Source organism: Cryptomeria japonica, chromosome 6 (assembly GCF_030272615.1).
Source record: "Cryptomeria japonica chromosome 6, Sugi_1.0, whole genome shotgun sequence".
Taxonomy (NCBI): domain Eukaryota; kingdom Viridiplantae; phylum Streptophyta; class Pinopsida; order Cupressales; family Cupressaceae; genus Cryptomeria; species Cryptomeria japonica.
In genome coordinates, this window is record NC_081410.1 from 227,434,449 (window position 1) to 227,453,947 (window position 19,499).

Sequence of the window (19,499 nt, forward strand, 5' to 3'; positions counted from 1 at the left end):
CTATCAATTGTGAATGCATCTCATTCTTTTATAAATTTTCCTCTCTTCTTTATTCTAAGTTGGTTCTTTCTTTCTACTTGCATCTTCAACAAGATTGAAAACTTTGTAGCTCATTTTTATTCAATTTTCAAGGATTGTAATAGAATTATTTTTAGTATTAAAAAAGAAATAACAGATTCCTCTTCAATATCTCTTGTGTCTCATTGTCAAGGAAATGATTTGATAAAATACTATGATTTAACAACAAATCCTTTATTTATGTCTCATTTATGCTTTGTGAAACAAGAAATTTCATGTTAAATTCAAGTTGTATGCTATGTTTTATCAAGTTTTTTGACATTTGTATCTGTAAAAACCTAGTTTTCCTTTTACAAACATTGAAACTTTAAACCTACATGTGAAATATTTATGAGCTTTATGATCTAAACTGAATTGTGAGAAGTTTAAATCTTTTGCAGCTGATTATAGATTTAGGACAATTAGTAGAATCATTCATTCTGGTGCATCACCTCCATAGTTTTTAGATTTTCAATTCAAGCAATAGATCTCTACCCTTTTCCCATAGAATCAAGTTAGTTTTAGGTGTTTCACCAAGGGAACCAACCCTTCATCTAGAGGTTGATTTCCATTATAGGCAACCCACATGCTTGGAAATCATCCCATGTTGCACAAGATTTGTGAACTCTCATAAGTTTGGCATTAGGTACAATCCTTCATGACAATAGGTAGATCTCACATAACAGAAGGGTTTTTCATGGACCAAGATGTCCTAACATACAATATATGTAAAAATAGAATAAACCCTTGATGTAGGGTAACACCATAGAATACTCCTTATGGAAGAAGCCACGTAATTCTATATCTCCAAGAGATCCCAAACACAATTTATCATATGCATCCATATATCTTTTCAATAATAGTCATATTATTTATATACACATCTTCCTAATAACATAATAGAGGGGTAAATCATTAATCTCAATGATGTCTTACTCTTCTTCTAATATAATTAAATCCATAGGTTGTCCATGTGACCTAATATACTTAGCTTAAGGTATGTGTACCACATGTCAACACCTTTGTCCACTCATATACATTATAATAGCATATCCCTAGACACAACATTTTATATATCCATCATTTTTCTTCTATTTTCAAGCATCTTAAATAGATATTTTAGTAGTTTTTCAATACTCAAAATAACACTAGCATCACATATAGCCTTTTTTTCCATTCCTTATCAATTGCACAGGGGTTTATCATTATTTTACCCACTCTATATTCAACTAAGTTATATTGGTATGATTTTAACCATAAGAGGAATATATAAGGATTTAACATCTAGAGTTTAATTTGATTTTGGATATATTCTAGGGTTTTTTTAAGCTATAAAATTACAGTTTTTTCCTATGGCAGAGAAACATGAAATATTTTTTTCATATTCAAGTCATTAAGATTGTGTGAAACTTTCCTACTTGGGTTTCATCAATGGTGTAGCACTTCCAAATCACTAAATTACCTTTTATATTGGTGTGTGAATATTTGAAGATCAAAGACACAAAACTGCGACACATGAGTGCATATGAGTTAGATTTAGAATAGAAAATAAAGTAAAATAAAATAAATTGCAAAGAGACATTGATATAGTGGACTCATTAAATTTATTCAAAATTTCCTATTTCCATTCAAAAAATTTATATTTTCATCACTTGTACCATATATTATGACCTTGAAAAATGGAGATTCACACAACAAGTGATAATATCCTTGGGTAAATTTGATGTTGTTCCAAGGAAATAGTTTTGGTTTATTTTTATATGAGGAGAAGAAATAAAAATAGAAAAATATGAAGACATGTGTAATAAAAAAACCCTTTGAATGTCAAAGAACTGAAAAAAAAAAGCTAAACAAAACCAACTAGGAAAATAGTGGTTGAAGGAAACCAATAGACCTAACAATTTTTCAAATTTGATAAGAAGAAATGAATACAAGGGATAAGACTCTTTTATTATTACCTTGCATTAATCAATTAATCAATCAAGCTCTAAATGTTCTATATCATGAACATATAAATTCTATGTGTAAGGAATTTTTTTACTTTGATTAGGGTGTCTTAATCAATGAATGAATACATGTACACACATAAGAAGATTTATATGGTTGACATGAATTGCATAAGGTTTTTATTTGGTTTATTTTATTGCAAAAATAATACTTTTTCCTACTTTGACAAGGGTGGAGGCATTCAATATAACCTAGATTTATAGATAGCCATTGCAATTGTAGTATATTATAGTGAGTGATTTATATTCTTAATGCATGAGTGATTTATATTCTTAATGCATTACACAAGGAGATTAGATGGACAGTTATATAATACTATTTTAGAGAAAGTTGGAGTATTTTTTATAGAGTGAGTAGTTTGATATATTAAATTTTTAACTTTTACCTTTTTTTAGACTATGTGTATGCATTGAAAATTGAATGAAATAGCAAATGAATTAACGAGTAACTACAAACTCAAATTAATTACTAAAATCTCAAATCATATACAGTTAAGGAAGGAATGAAAATTCAACAAAATAATAAAATAAATTAAAAATTCAACAAAATAATAACATAAATCAAAATTAAATCAAATCGATTATCGAATCCATGCATATATCCTCCATTGCTATTCTCCTTCTTTTGTTTTTGACAATGGATCTCACAATCATATCCCTAATATCACACTAAAATTGAAGACTGTGGTTGGATGAATGAGAATTGATGTTGCTTTTATAGATTTCTTGATATCGATCAACGATTCAAATTAACAGATCAATAGAATTGATGAGTGGTTGAGATCTATTGAGAAATTTTTGTTGAAATGATTACAAGGTAGACCTAGTTGTGTTATGGAGATAGATTGAATTGATTGATGAGATGACTGATTTGATTGATCTATTAGGAAAATTGATTGAGAGTGGAACTGAAAGTGAGTGGGAGTTAAAAATATACAACTGAGTACTTAATTAGCCATTGTTAATGTATGCTATAGGAGAGATAAATAAAATAAATATTTTAAGAGGAAGTTAAATTTTAAAAATGATAGATGATTAAATAAATTAAACAATTCATTTAATTGTGAAGACATAATTAGCTAGTTAAATAATTTCTCATAATTATATATTTATGAGAAGGGGTAAAAATTGATTTAATTAAATAGTAAATATTATTTAACAAAAGTGGATAAGCGAGGATTAATTAAATAATAAAATTACTTAATTAATATTTAGAGGAAAATTAGATAATTAAAAAATTATTTAATTATGGGGTTAGAGGAAAATTTTGATTTTTGAATTCAAATTAGAAGAATGATGTTAGATTAATTAAATAATTAAAATTATTTAATTAATTAAGAGAAAAATTAATAAAAGTAGCATTCACAGGCTTTAGATCAATTTTAGTTGTCTACATTTTGCCCCTCTTTAAGACAATGTGATTTTGAGTGTTGTTTAAAAAACAAAGATTGTTTAAATTTTCCCCTAGTATGCCCCGGTGCCTATCTCCTCTAGGAAAAATTTGGACTATAAATAGGAATTTAGGCATCTCATTTGGACATTTGTACATAGTGAGCTTGGAGAATTGTTGTCAAAATTTTTCTCACAATTCATTAAAACATGGGAACAATTCTGGGTTGTGGTAATTAGAATAGAAGTGATCCTCCAGGCAAGGCTAGCTCCCTTGATACTTCACCTAAACCTATCTTAATAATGACTTTGTAGAGAAAAGAGTAAGGAAGGAAAAAAAACATGTAAATGAAACCTAACCCTAAAGGTGATGCACCAAATGATTTTATGAACTTTACACAAATGGAAACACACAGAAAACCAGTAACAAAAACTTATTCTTGCACAACTCAAAACTAATAAACTTTTCATCAACAATTTATAAGAAGGCTAAATACTCACTATTGTAGTAGGAGAAGGATGTTTTTCTCACACCTTAAGATTGATTATATTATTGATACAACTTATAACTTGCAAATGTATATGTAATTATGCATAAAGATACCACTATGAGATACAATTATAAGGATAAAGACATCACATAAAATTGCATCAATCACTAAGTACACAATTTCAGAAAAATGAGAAGGCAAAACTACTTCTTATTACTCTCAAAAGGTGTTGCAATGCTATATTGATCACTGAAAATGAGTTACAAAATTTTCAACCCTGCTCAAGAACTCTAAAAATTCTAAGTAGCATAAGATGAATTAGCAAGAACTAACTTCAAAAATGAAGTTTGAAGCATACTTATGCCTTTTCCAAGCAGTTACAAAATAATAGGCCTCATCAACCTCCTTGGTCGTGCATAACATAAAATCTTATTTTCAAGTACCTCAAACAACTCCAAAAAGGCTCAAAAAAGACAAAAAGTCATCTTTGACTATTCCTACCATAATGAACCCTCAAAAATACATTAATCTCTTAATACTAACTCCAAAATAGCCCCTATATACCCTCCACATGTTGAACAACTTGGTCAAACCTCCCTATATCTTTTCCCATTTCTCATGAATGTAATAATATCACTTTGACTCATTAAAGGAAATAGACACCTATCACTTTGCATAAATACAATGTCTAAGTGACTTTTAAAAGCACTACTTAGCACATTTTATACAACAAAAGGTTTGATGCAAAGTAAGAATAAAATGAAAAATAAAGAAACATAGGCAAAATGCCTAAGTCCTTATTGGGCATATTAGGGTAAAGTGAACCCTAAAGCGTTCATTTAATTACTTTGTGGTTTTTCCTTTGTCGTGGCACTGCCATGAAAGCTTTGATCCATCAAGGGTTTGAATGAAGGATTTTCTAGAATAATCTTTTTTCTGCAGGACAAATGCACTTGAAGATGAGCCTAGTAAGTCTATTCCATTATTCAAAACAATCAATAAGTCATGAACTACCTTTGATTCTTTGTATTTATATGATTTGCCACAATTATTTTCTTATTCCTTCTCTAAAACTAAAGCTTGTTCACTATAGCTATTGTAATTTTTGTATGATGACTATCTTCATAATCTTTTGGAACTGTAATTTGTGTTCTAGCATCATGACTGCAAACCCACACAATGAAAGCTCATATGCTTATTGTAGTTTAGATACATGCACTTTTGTTTTGACCCTTTGCTTCTCTAATTGTAGCTTTCTTTGTGATTGTGAATATATCTTTTGATTGATGATTTTATCTTTAATGCCTCGGTCTTCTCTGTGTCACTTTGGTGGGGGTATAATTTATGTATGCTTTTTGTGATAGACTTTTGAGATGATTGTTTTTAATAGTGATAATAATATCACTATTTTGGAGGTCTTAAAAGCTATGAGGCTACCCTCTATGGTAGGGACTATTTTGGCTTGACTATCTAGGCCTTTATTGTACAGACTCTCAAGTCTTTTGTCTTACACCTAGAAGCTATTGGCCTATTCTTATTTGCCCAGTTTATTGTGAGGTGAAATTTCTGTCCAAAATAGTTCACTATGTATAGGATTTTCTTACTGATCTTTGAGATAGCTCATACATGTAACAATCATGGATGACTATTTCTGATTAAAATTTCACCCTCTAACATTGCTACCTTTGTGACTGTTAGTGCATAAAATTCTATACCAACTTGAAGCATGTGACTACTCATACTATCAATATGGTTGTCTTTAATGTCAACACTGTTATTGTCAACCTTTGGTTGTATCTACTGTATATGGTGAAAATGGATACAACAATAATTGAAAAGACTAAATGAATTCAACCACAAAACCCCAGTCTAACAACAACAAAGATCCACTGTAACATATGAAGATTACCTAAGACAATGCAAATCAAATGAAATCACAAAGATTATACCATCACATGTCCAATAGGGTTTGAATCTCCATTCTTCCTATCTCCATTGATCTTTCTTGATATATTTGCTCTCAGATTTTATGTGCACAAGAGCTCAACAAAGAACGGAAATGTGGTTGCAAGTAGGATTGATTGCATATGCAAGTTCGAAAGTGTAGTGTAGTCGAGTAATCATCGGGGGTTGAATGCATAGTCAGGGTTTGATAATGAAGGAAGCGTCTCCTTATATAGAAGACACCATAAGAAATGGAGGGATAAGATTGAGAGGTGTAAAAGATAAATGGTCGGCTATGATAGAGGGTAGGTAAAGAAAATAAGAAAATAATGAAAGGGTAGGTAGTGTATGAATTAAGAGATGAATGACATGTGTCATGGGTAGAAAAGGTTAATTAATTAATTAAATAAATAAAGATTTATTTAATTAATAGAGGAAGTGGGATCAATTAAATAAATAAGATATTTATTTAATTTAGAAAAAGGATAATTTAAATAAATAAATATATTTATTTAAATGAGAAATAAGGCTAGAAGAGGATAAATGAATTAATTAAATAAATAAAGATTTATTTAATTAATAGAAGAATTAGGCTTAAATAATTAAATAAATAAAGATATTTATTTAATTAGAGATGACAATTTTAGGTGTCTACATCTACTATCTATGGAGGTATCTCCTTTGGATCACTGCTCCTACTATATCTCTTCTTTGTGTATCATTCTCTCTGTCAATCTTATGATAGTTAGCTAGGCATTAGTTTTTCTTGCTCATCTATCTTGAAGCTCATTCTTTCATGACTTCTCATTCATCTCTTTTAGATTGTATTATGTGTTCTTAACTCAAAATAAGTCATTTTCTTGAGTTGTATCAGTCATAGTCTGTGTTGCTTTTGTTTTCACTGTTTTTAACTCATTTTTCTCTCATCACATACTATTGTAGATGTAGATGCATCTTTGTTGCTCTGTGTAATGTTGCAATTTTGTAATGAATGATATCACATGCCTTTCATACAACTTCTTTTTGACTGAGAGCTTATATTCTTTGTAGGAGCACTCTTCTTTTATTGTAATAACACTCTAGAACTCTAATAGCCTCTGCCCTAAAATGATATAATGACTGCTATCTTTGAGATCTTCATAATCACCACTCTCTATTATTTCTTGATACTCTATCATTGTATTATTGTCTTGGTAGTGTTTTTGTCTTCCATAACATTGTGGTCCCATTGAGCATCAATTTGTTATTTATATAAATGAAATTGCCACTTCATTGTTATAAATGATGAATTGATGTTTGATTGAATCATCATGTCATGTAGGATAACACACTAAATTTTTTCCAATAATAGTAGCATAATGATGGTATGATGAAAGAATAAGTATCCAGTAGATTACTGAGAGAGGGGGGGGTGAATCAGTAAATAGAAAAATGGATACAAACTTTCCCAATCTCAATTTCAATCACACAAAGTAAACTTATCAAAGAAATACCTCTGTCAAGATAAAACATCATAAGAAAACCGGTTGACTATTACAACAAGTTAACAGTAAACACCATCAAACTTATAAACATCCAAATGCTTTATCATATGTCAACAAACTTCATTTCTCAATGCTTTCGGTTATCATGACTTATCAAAATAGTTAAGTAGATAATCAAATAAACCATAAGATCATAACCACAAAAATATTCACCACATGACACAAATATTTTTGACATGGAAACCCAAATGGAAAAAACCACAGTGAGATGAGACTCACAAGATAACTATCTGAACTCTTTTGAAGTTTGCCCTGTTAGGAGCCAAGCCCGTTAAAGCTTTACAAAAGTCCTGTTAAGAATCATCTGGTTTAAGGGATTGAATACAAATGCCTGGTTAGAAGAAATACCCTGTTAGGAGTAACCTCGATAGAGGATTTGAAAATCCAAGCTAATGGATCACCTTGTTAGAGCTTACCTAGTTAAGGGATTTCAGTTCTACTATAATTGCTAGAAAACAACAAGGGTTTGCTTGATATGTCTGAATAGCACTACACTTTCTTGATCAGATCCTTTTTAAGCTTCTATCTCCCTTTACTCAAAGTGTAGACACATTATCTAGTTCAACAACCACACACTCAACTGGTCTCTGCCAACACCTTTTACAAAACAACTTGATCGACCTTATAAGCAAATCAATTAGGTCGGAAACATTAGTCAAAATGCTAATAGATATTCGAAACAAGTTGATTCAAGTATAACCATTGGATTACATAGAAATCTCTGCACATTAATCAAGAAAGCCTTGACCGCTCTTTGATCACCTCTTTGATCTTTGTAACTCATCATGTGCTTTGCATTATATGCAATACACTTTGCTCATTCCCTAGACAAAAGGTTACAAAAATGCGCCAAAAACATTTTGAAATTGTCTTCATACAATGACCATACATGTCACCATCATTACCACTCATCATCAGATCATAAACCATCATAACCAATACAACAACCTTAATCAATTAAGGTTTAACAAAAATAATTGGTAGGGTTTACTGGCTACATCAAATAGATAGGGTTTAACCTTTTACCGGTTACCGGTTTAAATCACAAACTTACATACCGGTTTACAATTTCCTTCACAAAGCTAATCCTACCAGTTACAAGACAATATCTACAATAACAACAATATCATTATAGGTAAATTGACATCAATGACAACATAACATATCATTAATGCAAACTTCATGAAAATACCAATACATAAATTATTACATGATGGCCTCAACCCTTGTGGCCCATTTTACCCCACATGTTGTATCTTATGGTGCCAATGTGAATTTGTAAAATTTCTTAGTAAATGATATCAAACCTTTACCTACAAAGTGAACAAACATGTCAGATAAAAATAAGACTGTTAGGTCCACTCGAGGTTAAGAGATTTCCTGTCACTTACAAAAATAAATAACAGTAATAAAATATATATCTGTAACTTCACATTTGAAATGTTATAGCAAACTCAATGTGCTCAAAATAATCTATCATAAGACTTATCTTCCTCCTTGTTGGGCTTCTCACTCTGTTCTTCAATCAAATCTTCAATCTTCTGTACTCTGTAATCACTTCTGCAGCATCACTATTCTTCTTTTTGCCCGCATACTTTGTTCATCAACTTTTCTTTATTTATAAGCAATTCCTAACTGCTTAATCTCCTTAATCACATTTCCCATGATTAATCTTAGCCATTAGATCTTTAAACTTGACTAGGTTCATTGAATCCTCCGAACTGAAAAATGTTTTATCTTGCCTTGAAACTTGCGTTCCTTCTTGGTACTTGTGCTCGGTCATAACCGTTCAAACTCTGTTGTAGATCTAACTCTTGAATTTTAATTGTCGTTGATCCTTAACAAACTTCTTGCACGACATTCCAATCTTCTATAAATCTCCAGCTCATTGGCATCCTTCATTTAATAATTTATTTATTCATCCAATGCATTTTGTTACTGGTCGGTTGATACTTGGTTAATTCTGAACTTTACTCGGTAGACATTCTTTATTTGTCTCGGTAGCTTTGCTTGCTGACGACACTCGGTGACTTCTTTCTTCTTTAACCGACACCGATAACCTTGGAATTTACCGACTGGCTCCTTGCTCAGGAAAAATAGAATAGTATCAAACCTTTACTCATTCTATTGCATGAAATCTTTTCTCCTTCTTATTCAATCTCCGAATACACATATATAGGATATCAAAACAATCAAAATAACATAATCTCATCACTGTCTAACTCGTTAATAGTTTCCCATTGAATAACTTATTACTCCCCTTCATTTTCACATTCTTTCTGTGTCACTTACCGACATCTTTATACTCATCAAAACATACTCTTTAAGATATGGCAACATCATATTGAATCAGAATATCAATTGCTTGACATCAATGACAAAATAATATTATTAAGATAGTAATCATCCTTTATCAATTATATCATCAATCTCCAACAACCTTCTCAATATCATCATACCAACAAACTTAATGTAATGCCAACAATCTCCCCCTTTGGCATTGATGGCAATACCAACTTGATTTATTCCAATTGATTCGAACTGTTGTTATTCTTCTCCTATTATCCTTGAGTTGTAAACTTCTCCTGTAATCTTCTCCCCCTGTCATTAGTCTTCTCCCCCTTTGACAACAATGCCAAAAGTAAAATTGATCCATGATTACTTCCCCTGTGAAGTGATTTCCTTGTTGTTAAAACATATACAAATGTATCATCTTAGTCTCGGTCAGAGCATCTTGTCTTCATTCACTATTTCCTGCACAACTTTAGACAATCTCCTAAAGTGTGTAAATCTTCATCAACTCACAAATAGTATTCTGTAGAGTCATAGAATTGATTCTTTCACTGAACTTTGTCAGTGAGTACTAGATAGGGGTAGGACCCCTAACTTACTTCTGAGATCCTCAAAAGTGTCCCTTGGTAGTGGCTTCGTGAAGATGTATGCTATTTGTTCCTTTGTGCTAACATATTCTAGCACAACTTTCTTTTCTTGAACTTCTTCTCTTAGATAATGATATTTTATAGAAATATGCTTTGTCTTAGAGTACATTATCGGATTCTTTGAAATGTTAATAGCACTTGTATTATCACAAAATATAGTTACCAGCTTGGTAACTGTCTCATTCATACCTTCCAACAGTTGTTTGATCCATGCTATATTGGTACAATTCAATGCTACAATGACATATTCAACTTCGGCTGTTGACTGTGAAATGCATCCTTGTTTCTTGCTAAGCCAACTCACTAGTCTTCCTCCCAAAAAGCAAGCTCCACCACTTGTGCTTTTCCTGTCATCAATGTTTCCTGCCCAATCAACATCAGTATAGACTGTTAAGTCAAAATCATTCCTTTTTATATAGTAAACCATAATCTTTAGTGCCTCTCAAGTATCTAAAAATTCTCTTGATTGTTGTCATATGGGTTTCTTTGGGATCTGCAGAAAATCTTGCAGTTATACCTACTGCATGTGCTATATTAGGCCTGCTGTGAACTACATATTGCAACTTTCCAATCATAGATTGGTAAAGTGTCTCATCAATAGATGCAGATTCATCATTCTTTGATAGTTTACAATTAGTAGTCATAGGAGTACTTAAAAGTTTAGAATCCTCCATTCCAAATTTCTTCAAGATTTCCTTTAAATACTTCGATTGAGTAATGAAAATCCCATTTTTTATTTGCAGTATTTGTAAACCTATAAAATACTTTATTTCACCGATTAATGACATCTCAAATTCTTTGCACATTTCATTTCCAAAGTTCTTACATAAAGAATGAGTTCCACAAAAAATAATATCATCTACAAATATGGCTCAAATTAGTATTCCATTATCCTTATCATTCTTCACATACATGTTGTTGTTTTCACTAGTCCTTATAAATCCAATCTTTATTAAGTAAGAGTGCAACCTTTCATACCATTCTCTAGGTGCTTGCTTTAGGCCATATAAATCTTTGTTCAACTTACATACCTGATCTTTATTCTTCTCTTCAATAAATCCTTCAGGCTATTCAATATATACTTCTTCTTCTAGTATACCATTCAAAAATGCAAATTTAACATCCATTTGATATACCTTAAAATTTTTGTAAGTAGCATATGCCAACAATGTTCTCACTCCCTCAAGTCTTGCCACAAGTGCAAAAGTTTCACCATAGTCTATTCCTTCTTCTTGAGCATAACCTTTGCAAACTAGCCTTGCTTTATTCTGAATGACCTCACCTTTTTCATTTAGCTTATTTCTGAAAATCCACTTTGTACCGATTACATTTTTCTCTTTTGGTCTTGGGACCAGTGTCCATGTTTCATTTTTCTTGATTTGTTCAATCTCTTCTATCATAGCATTCACCCAATCTTCATTGCTTGGTGCCTCTTTTACTATCCTCAGTTCAAACTCAGATATCAGACATGTGTTCTATCTCAATTTGTTCCTTGTCATCACTGGAGCATCCTTATCTCCTACAATCTAACTTGATGCATGGTTTATTCTAACATATTTTTCTAATATAGGCTCGGTAGGCTCTGTATGATCTTCTTCATCACTCGGTAACTGAGTATTTTCTTCATCGGCTTTCTCGGTTAGACTTCTCGGTTGTACATATACAAACTCTTCATAATCTTCTAGTTCTTTAGAATTTCCTTCATCATTCCTTTCTGCAAATTCATCAATTTTCACATTTGCACTTTCCACTATTTTGTTAGATGATTTGATCAGACATTTAAATGCTTTACTCCTAGAGGAATAACCAAGAAATGTTCCTTCCTCGCTTTTCCGATCAAATTTTCCATTTCTGTCATCTTTGTGAACATAACATCTACTTCCAAATATTTTAAAATAGCTTACATTTGGTTTCTTGTCATACCAGATTTCATACGGTGTCTTAATAGTTCCTTTCTTCAGTTGTACTCAGTTCAAGGTGTAAACTACAGTGCTTATTGCTTCTCTCCAAAATATTTGAGGTACTCTCTTTTCTATCATCAAAGTTCTGGCACAATCTACAATTGATTTGTTTCTTCTTTCAGCTATCCCATTTTGTTGTGGTGTTCTCGGTGTAGACACTTCTCTCTTTATACCATGATCATTGCAAAATAAGTTAAATTCATCTGAAATGAACTCTCCTCCTCTATCAGATCTTAGACATTTCAACTGTCTTCCTGTTTCTTTTTCAACTCTTGCCTTATACCATTTGAACATTTGAAAGGCTTCTGATTTCTCTTTTAAAAACATAACTAACATCATCCTTGAGTAATCATCCACAAATAATATGAAGTATTTATCAACATAATTTTGAACTTTCATAGGACCACAAAGATTAGTGTGCACAAGATCTAAAATTCCTGTAGAAGTGTAAGACTTACTTGTAAAGCTTGATTTTGTCATCTTACCCATCTGGCATCCTTAGCATATTGCATTCTCAGGTTTTTCTAAGCTCGATAGACCTCTTACTCGGTGCTTCTTACTTATTTTGATCAGGTTATCAAAATTTACATGACAAAACCTTCTATGCCATAACCAGGTATCTTCTATTTTTGCATACAGATAATTGTTCCGAGTTGAGTCAAGATGAAATGTATTACCTCTTGTTTAAGTCGCGGTAGTAGCCAACTTTCCATGTTTGTCATGAACTTTGACAATTCCTTTCTGAAATTCTATTCGATATCCTGTATTGTTTAGCTGTTCTACACTCAAAAAATTGTATTTCAGACCTTCAACCCAATATACATCATCACATTTAGCATTGTCAAGAAGTGTGATAAAACCTTTACCTTTTACAGGACATGGTGCATCATTACCAAATCTTACATAACCTCCATCATAATCTTCTAATTTAACAAACTTGTGTTTATCACCTATCATGTGATGTGAGCATCCACTATCTATGATCCAAGAATCATTATTATTTGTGTAATTTTAGGCTTTTCCTTCATACCTTTCTTCATCTGATCTATCTTTGATAGCCACATATACAACTTCCTTTGTCTCAGTCCCATCAGATTTATCATCATTGGATTCCTCATCAGCTACTAGGCATGTCTTTCTATCTCTCCTTCTGAAGTCTCGGTGCCCTCTGTATTGGTTGTCTTTCTGTCTATCATCTCGACATTCTCTCTTTTCACTAGATTCTTTGTCAAGACAGTTAGAAGCCATATGTCCAATTTTATCACAGTTAAAACATTTTAAAGGTAGCTTTCCTTTATACTTACCTTTGCCTCTCGGTAACATTTTGTCCAATAATGCTTCAAACTCTTCCTGCTTTCTAATTTCCTCATAAATTTTGTGTACTTCTTCCATTTTTTTATGAAATCTCTCACTTGCTCCACTGTGATTTCCTTCAGCATACTTATACATTCTATCATCGTAATCATTAGATTCACCAAGATGAAAAGAATTGAATGTAGATTCAACTTTGTTTACCGAAGACCCACTGTTATCAAACTTACTTAACTCAAAAGCATGTAGCTTACCGATAGTAGCATCCAAAGAGACTGGCATGTTTGGTACAAACCTTAATTCATTAATTGTAGAGACTCGAATGGCATAAGTAGGTAGAAGTGTTCTCAGCAACTTACTTGTTACATCCTTTTCTTCAATAGTTCCTCCTGCTCCTTTGATTTGATTGATAGTTTCCTTTAACCTTGTATTGGATTATGTTCTCACCTTCATTCATTCTCATGGATTCAAGTTGTCCTCTTATTATATCTACTTTTGCTCTTTGAACATGTTCATCACCACCATACAAAGATGTAAGCTTATTCTACATAGCTTTGGCATCATTACAACCTTCTAGATCATTAAACTCTGAGTCGGTCAATGTTGATGTTATTTCAATCATTGCTTGAATATGTTCTTGCTTTTCCTTTATTTCTTCCATTGTCATAGGGTAGGTGCTAGGTGCAGTGTAATCATTCTCCAGATAATATGTTGCATATTCTCCAATTCTTGATAAGTGCAGCTTCATTCTTTTCTGCTATGTGGAGAAACTTGACTTGTTCAACTTTGGTGCATCCCTTTTATACATCTTCGGATATTGCCTCAAGTTCCTTTAAACTTTTCTTTCAGAGTTCTAGCTCTGATACCAATTGTTAGTTAAATGAGGGGGGGGGGGGGGGGGGGGGGTGAATCAGATAACCTCACAATTCAATGTTCTAATCGGATTCAACCTCAGTAGAACTTACTTGATATGCAACTATGATTGTAAATCATTCAAACTCATAAACTAATAAACTTGAAACATCAAAACACATTTAACACCAGATTTAATGTGGAAACCCAAATAGGGAAAAACCACTGTGGGATTTTGGACCCACGAAGAAAATATACTCTTCTAGAGTATGCTCAGTTAAAAGCCAATCCTCTTAAAGATTACATAAACACATTCCTAGATGTGATCCGGTCAAGGGATTTCCCTCATATCTATTAGAATCTTGCACTTTGTTAGAAGTGACCTTGTCAAAGGATTTCAAACACTCAATTAGAATGTTACCTTGCTAGAGGATTTACAAATAAGACTGTTAGGTCCACTCGGTTAAGAGATTTCCTATCACTTACAAAAATAAATAATAGTAATAAAATATATATCTACAACTTCACATCTGAAATGTTATAGCAGACTCTATGTGCTCAAAATAATCTTGTCATAAGACTTATCTTCCTCCTTGCTGGGCTTCTCACTTTGTTCTTCAATCTTCTGTACTCTGTAATCACTTTTGTAGCATCACTGTTCTTCTTTTTTCCTGCATACTTTGTTCATCAACTTTTCTTTATGTATAAGCAATTCCTAACCGCTTAATCTCCTTAATCACATTTCCCATGATTAATCTTAGCCATCAGATCTTCAAACTTGACTAGGTTCATTGAATCCTTCGAATTGAAAAATGTTTTATCTTGCCTTGAAACTTGTATTCCTTCCTTGGTACTTGTGCTCGATCATAACCATTCAATCTGTACTATAGATCTAACTCTTGAATTTTCATTTCCATTGATCCTTAACAAACTTCTTGCATGACATTCCAATCTTCTATAAATCTCCAACTCATTGTCATCCTTCATTTAATAATGTATTTATTCATCCAATGCATTTTGTTACTGCTCGATTGATACTCGGTTAATTCTAAACTTTACTCAGTAGACATTCTGTATTTGTCTCGGTTATTGTCTCGGTAGCTTTGCTTGCTGACGATGCTCGGTGACTTCTTTCTTCTTTAACCGACACTGATAACCTTGGAATTTACCGACTGGCTCCTTGCTTGGTAAAATAGAATAGTATCAAACCTTTACTCATTCTATTGCATGAAATCTTTTCTCCTTCTTATTCAATCTTCGAATACACATATATAGGATATCAAAATAATCAAAATAACATAATCTCATCACTGTCTAACTCGGTAATAGTTGCCTATTGAATAACTTATTACTCCCCTTCATTTTCACATTCTTTCTGTGTCACTTACTGACATCTTTATAGTCATCAAAACATACTCTTTAAGATATGACAACATCATACTGAATCAGAAAATCAATTGCTTGACATCAATGACAAAATAATATTATTAAGATAGTAATCATCCTTTATCAATTATATCATCAATCTCCAACAACCTTCTCAATATCATCATACCAACAAACTTAATGTAATGCCAACACCTTAAGCTTCTAACACAATCTCTCTCATTTCCTTGTAGGTATGTCTGGATGGCAAAGCAAAATGGCACTAGAGATGCAACACTCAAATATGAGACTCATCATTCCAAGCAATGACAGATCCCTTCTCTCTTCTTATGCTACATTGTCATATGAATTATTTTATTTTATAATGTATTTCTTCAGTTGTTTCCCATGGCTTGTGTGGGACATTGTACCTTTGATATGCATGAATAAAGAAAACAATTCTTTATGTTCCATTGCATATTCTTTGTTGTTTATGAAAATATACAATGAATTGAGTACTTTAGTTGATGACATTTTATACTTGTATTAAATTTTAGCACAAATTTCATGTTCTTTTCATAGCACTTGCATTCTTTCTCAGTACACTCTGGGTATCCTTGGGTATTCCATCATTCATATTCATTTCTTTAAACTTATAGCTTCAGTTGATATTTCTCCAATTGTGTGAGGCTTACATATTGTCCTCTATGTTGGTAATTGACACTCTATTGATTGGTTTCATTATGTTGTCATTGATGGCAACATGATTTTGGGTCCTGGCTTCATATGGTGTACCGACAAGCACTTCACAAACTCTACATCGACACTGACATGTTAGAAGATTTCCTCAATAACCGACAAATACATGCCGACATGGTATAGTAAAGGTCATCGTATTGGAGATCGACACATCTTGGATCCAGCATTGGCAACTTGTTTTAATGATTATTCATTTATGTTATATGGCTGACATGTAAATCTAATATTGTATATATCCTTGTAAGTCGACATAAGGCATGGATTTGTATAGAGTATATAGGGCAGATTGATTAGATCATTTGTAATAGGAGAAGAATAGGATGGATATATGGATGTAATGTAATGCAAAATATATAAAAGAGATTATGTATGTGAGGAATTCATTGTAAGGGTTATTTCGGTACTAAGGTCTAGGGTTTTAACCGAGAGCTTAAACTAGAACTGTATTCTAGCATAGGAGGTGCTATTTCCTGCAGTCTAACACTTCTTTCGATTGTTGTCTGGATTGTTATGTAGTCAACGAGGCTCCTATTGTGATGAGAAGTGTTCTCTAGGCTGTAAGCCTTCCTGCAAGTGCAGGCCCATCATATATTGTAATATCTCTTTATATGGCCAGTGAGTTGATATTGTGGGTCACAAATCCCACCGTGGTTTTTCCTCATTGAGGTTTTCCACATATAAATATTTGTGTTATGTTTCTCATTTATGTGTTTAGCTTATTTGTTGCTTTACTTCTTTCGATTCTGTTTGTACCAGTATATTGGTTGGTGCATGAATGTTTTGTTAAGATCAAAATCTTCTATTTCGGTATAAAACTGATTCAACCCCCCCTCTCAGTGTTATTGGTTTCCAACAATTGGTATAAGAGCCTTGTGCCTCGAAGGAAGTTTAACAGCTTGAGGAAGATCCTGAAATTGGAATCATTGAATATGGGTTTGGAGAAGCAGCTTGAGATGGCACTTGAAGATTATGATACTGAAAGATTGAATAATTTAAAGCTACAAGATGAGTTGAATTCTTCTAATTAATTCATTCTTGTCCTACAAGAGAGACTTTCATCTGTTCAAGCTAGGAGGAAAGAACTTTTACAAAATCAGGATGATGAAAATGCACTTAAAGAACAATATCAAAAATTGAGTCAGGAGAACATGGTTATGAAGAATGAAATGCGAACTATGACTATGAGGATGTCTAAGGATATTGAGGACCAAAAGAAAAAGGAAGAGAATCTTGTTGTATCTCTAAAGAACAAATTTGAAGAATGTGGTAGGTTGACTCATGAAAATGAGATATTAAGGTCTAATTTGGTACAATCCTAGAGAAATGAGTAAGAGATTGAGAGAGAAACGATAGTACTAAGAGATGACTTAATTGCTGCCAGTGAGTACAAAGAAAAATTCAAGATCAACTCAACATAGCTTGATGAGTTACCAAAGAGACAGAGATAGATTGGCTTGGATTTGATCAAGGATAGAGTTCCAGTACTACTAATGAAGATCAAAACCATAAGGCATCGGTAAGGCAATTCAATTTTTATAAATTCAATGGTAGATATTTTGTTTGCAATAGATTTGGACACATGGCTAAGAAATGTAGAAACAAAGCAAATCAGAACCTTGATCTGCTCCCGATAAATGTTCTAAATGCAATAAATTTGGTCATAAAACAGAAGATTGTAGAATGAATGTTAAAGCTATGCTTGGGGAAAATTTGGACATATGGCTAATCAGTGCAGGTCAGGCAATTTCATTGATTTTAGCAAAGCAATTCAAAAGAACAATGTTACATGTTATGCATGCAATGAAATTTGACATATTGCTAAGTTCTAGAGAAGCAGAAATCCACCGGTTGGAATTAGAAGATCAAATGATAAAGGCAAAGAGAAGGTTAATGAAATCGAGCAAGATCATACTCAGAGATGGGTTAGAAAGACTAAAGAGGAATCATCAGATGGGAATGTCCTAGTTACCTATCCGATAGAAGAGGCTACTCCTGCACCAACGGTGAGCTCAATCGGTAACTAAGGCAGATGCCTTAGGGGTAGGCAAATTTCATGGAAGATGATGTATATGCCCCTGGAGGATATTCTGGAAGATGTTCTAGATATTGGAGAGGATTATTTGGCATTGATATATTCAGAGTGAGATCTGGTATCTTTCACCGATAGTCATTTATGTCAATAGAAAATTAGGGTTTTCTCGATGGATAAAAGGTTGATTACTCTTAATTATCATTCACCCAACATTTAGAGTGATTAAGAGTGGCTTAGTGCAATCAGAAGCTATTCAGAGGTGATCCGATTTTATCTTGAGCGATCACACCGACATCTGGAAGAATTTGTTGGAGGTTTTTCACCAGAAGCATTCAAAGGTATTTTTCTTGAATCATGGAATCAGGATCATCTTCTGCTCCTATTTTCATTGCAAATCCAACTATAGTAGTGTTGAAATAATAGCTAGTTCGGGTCAAATATAAGTATTACTTGTATTGGGATGGACCAAAATGCATTATGTAACTTGTAACCATTAAGGATGTTGATATTTGTAGCTAGGTCGGATCCCTTCTAGTGCCAATCTAGCACACTTAGCATGTGTATGGCCCTGTCGGCCTTAGCCATGTTTGCTATCACATTTTGTTACATAAATTCTTGTTTAGATCGTACCCTATTTGGGTTGTCTATGTAACTTGCAAATATGAAAATTGGGCATGACCCATAATGTAACTTGTAATAGGTCAAGACCTATATGTGTAACTTGTAAATCATAATGTAACTTGTGCAAGGCCGACTAGAGACCTATAGAAGGCATTGACACCTATATATGCAAGGTGATTTAAGGTCAAATCACAATCAAATTAGCGAATCATCTATCCCTCTAATGTG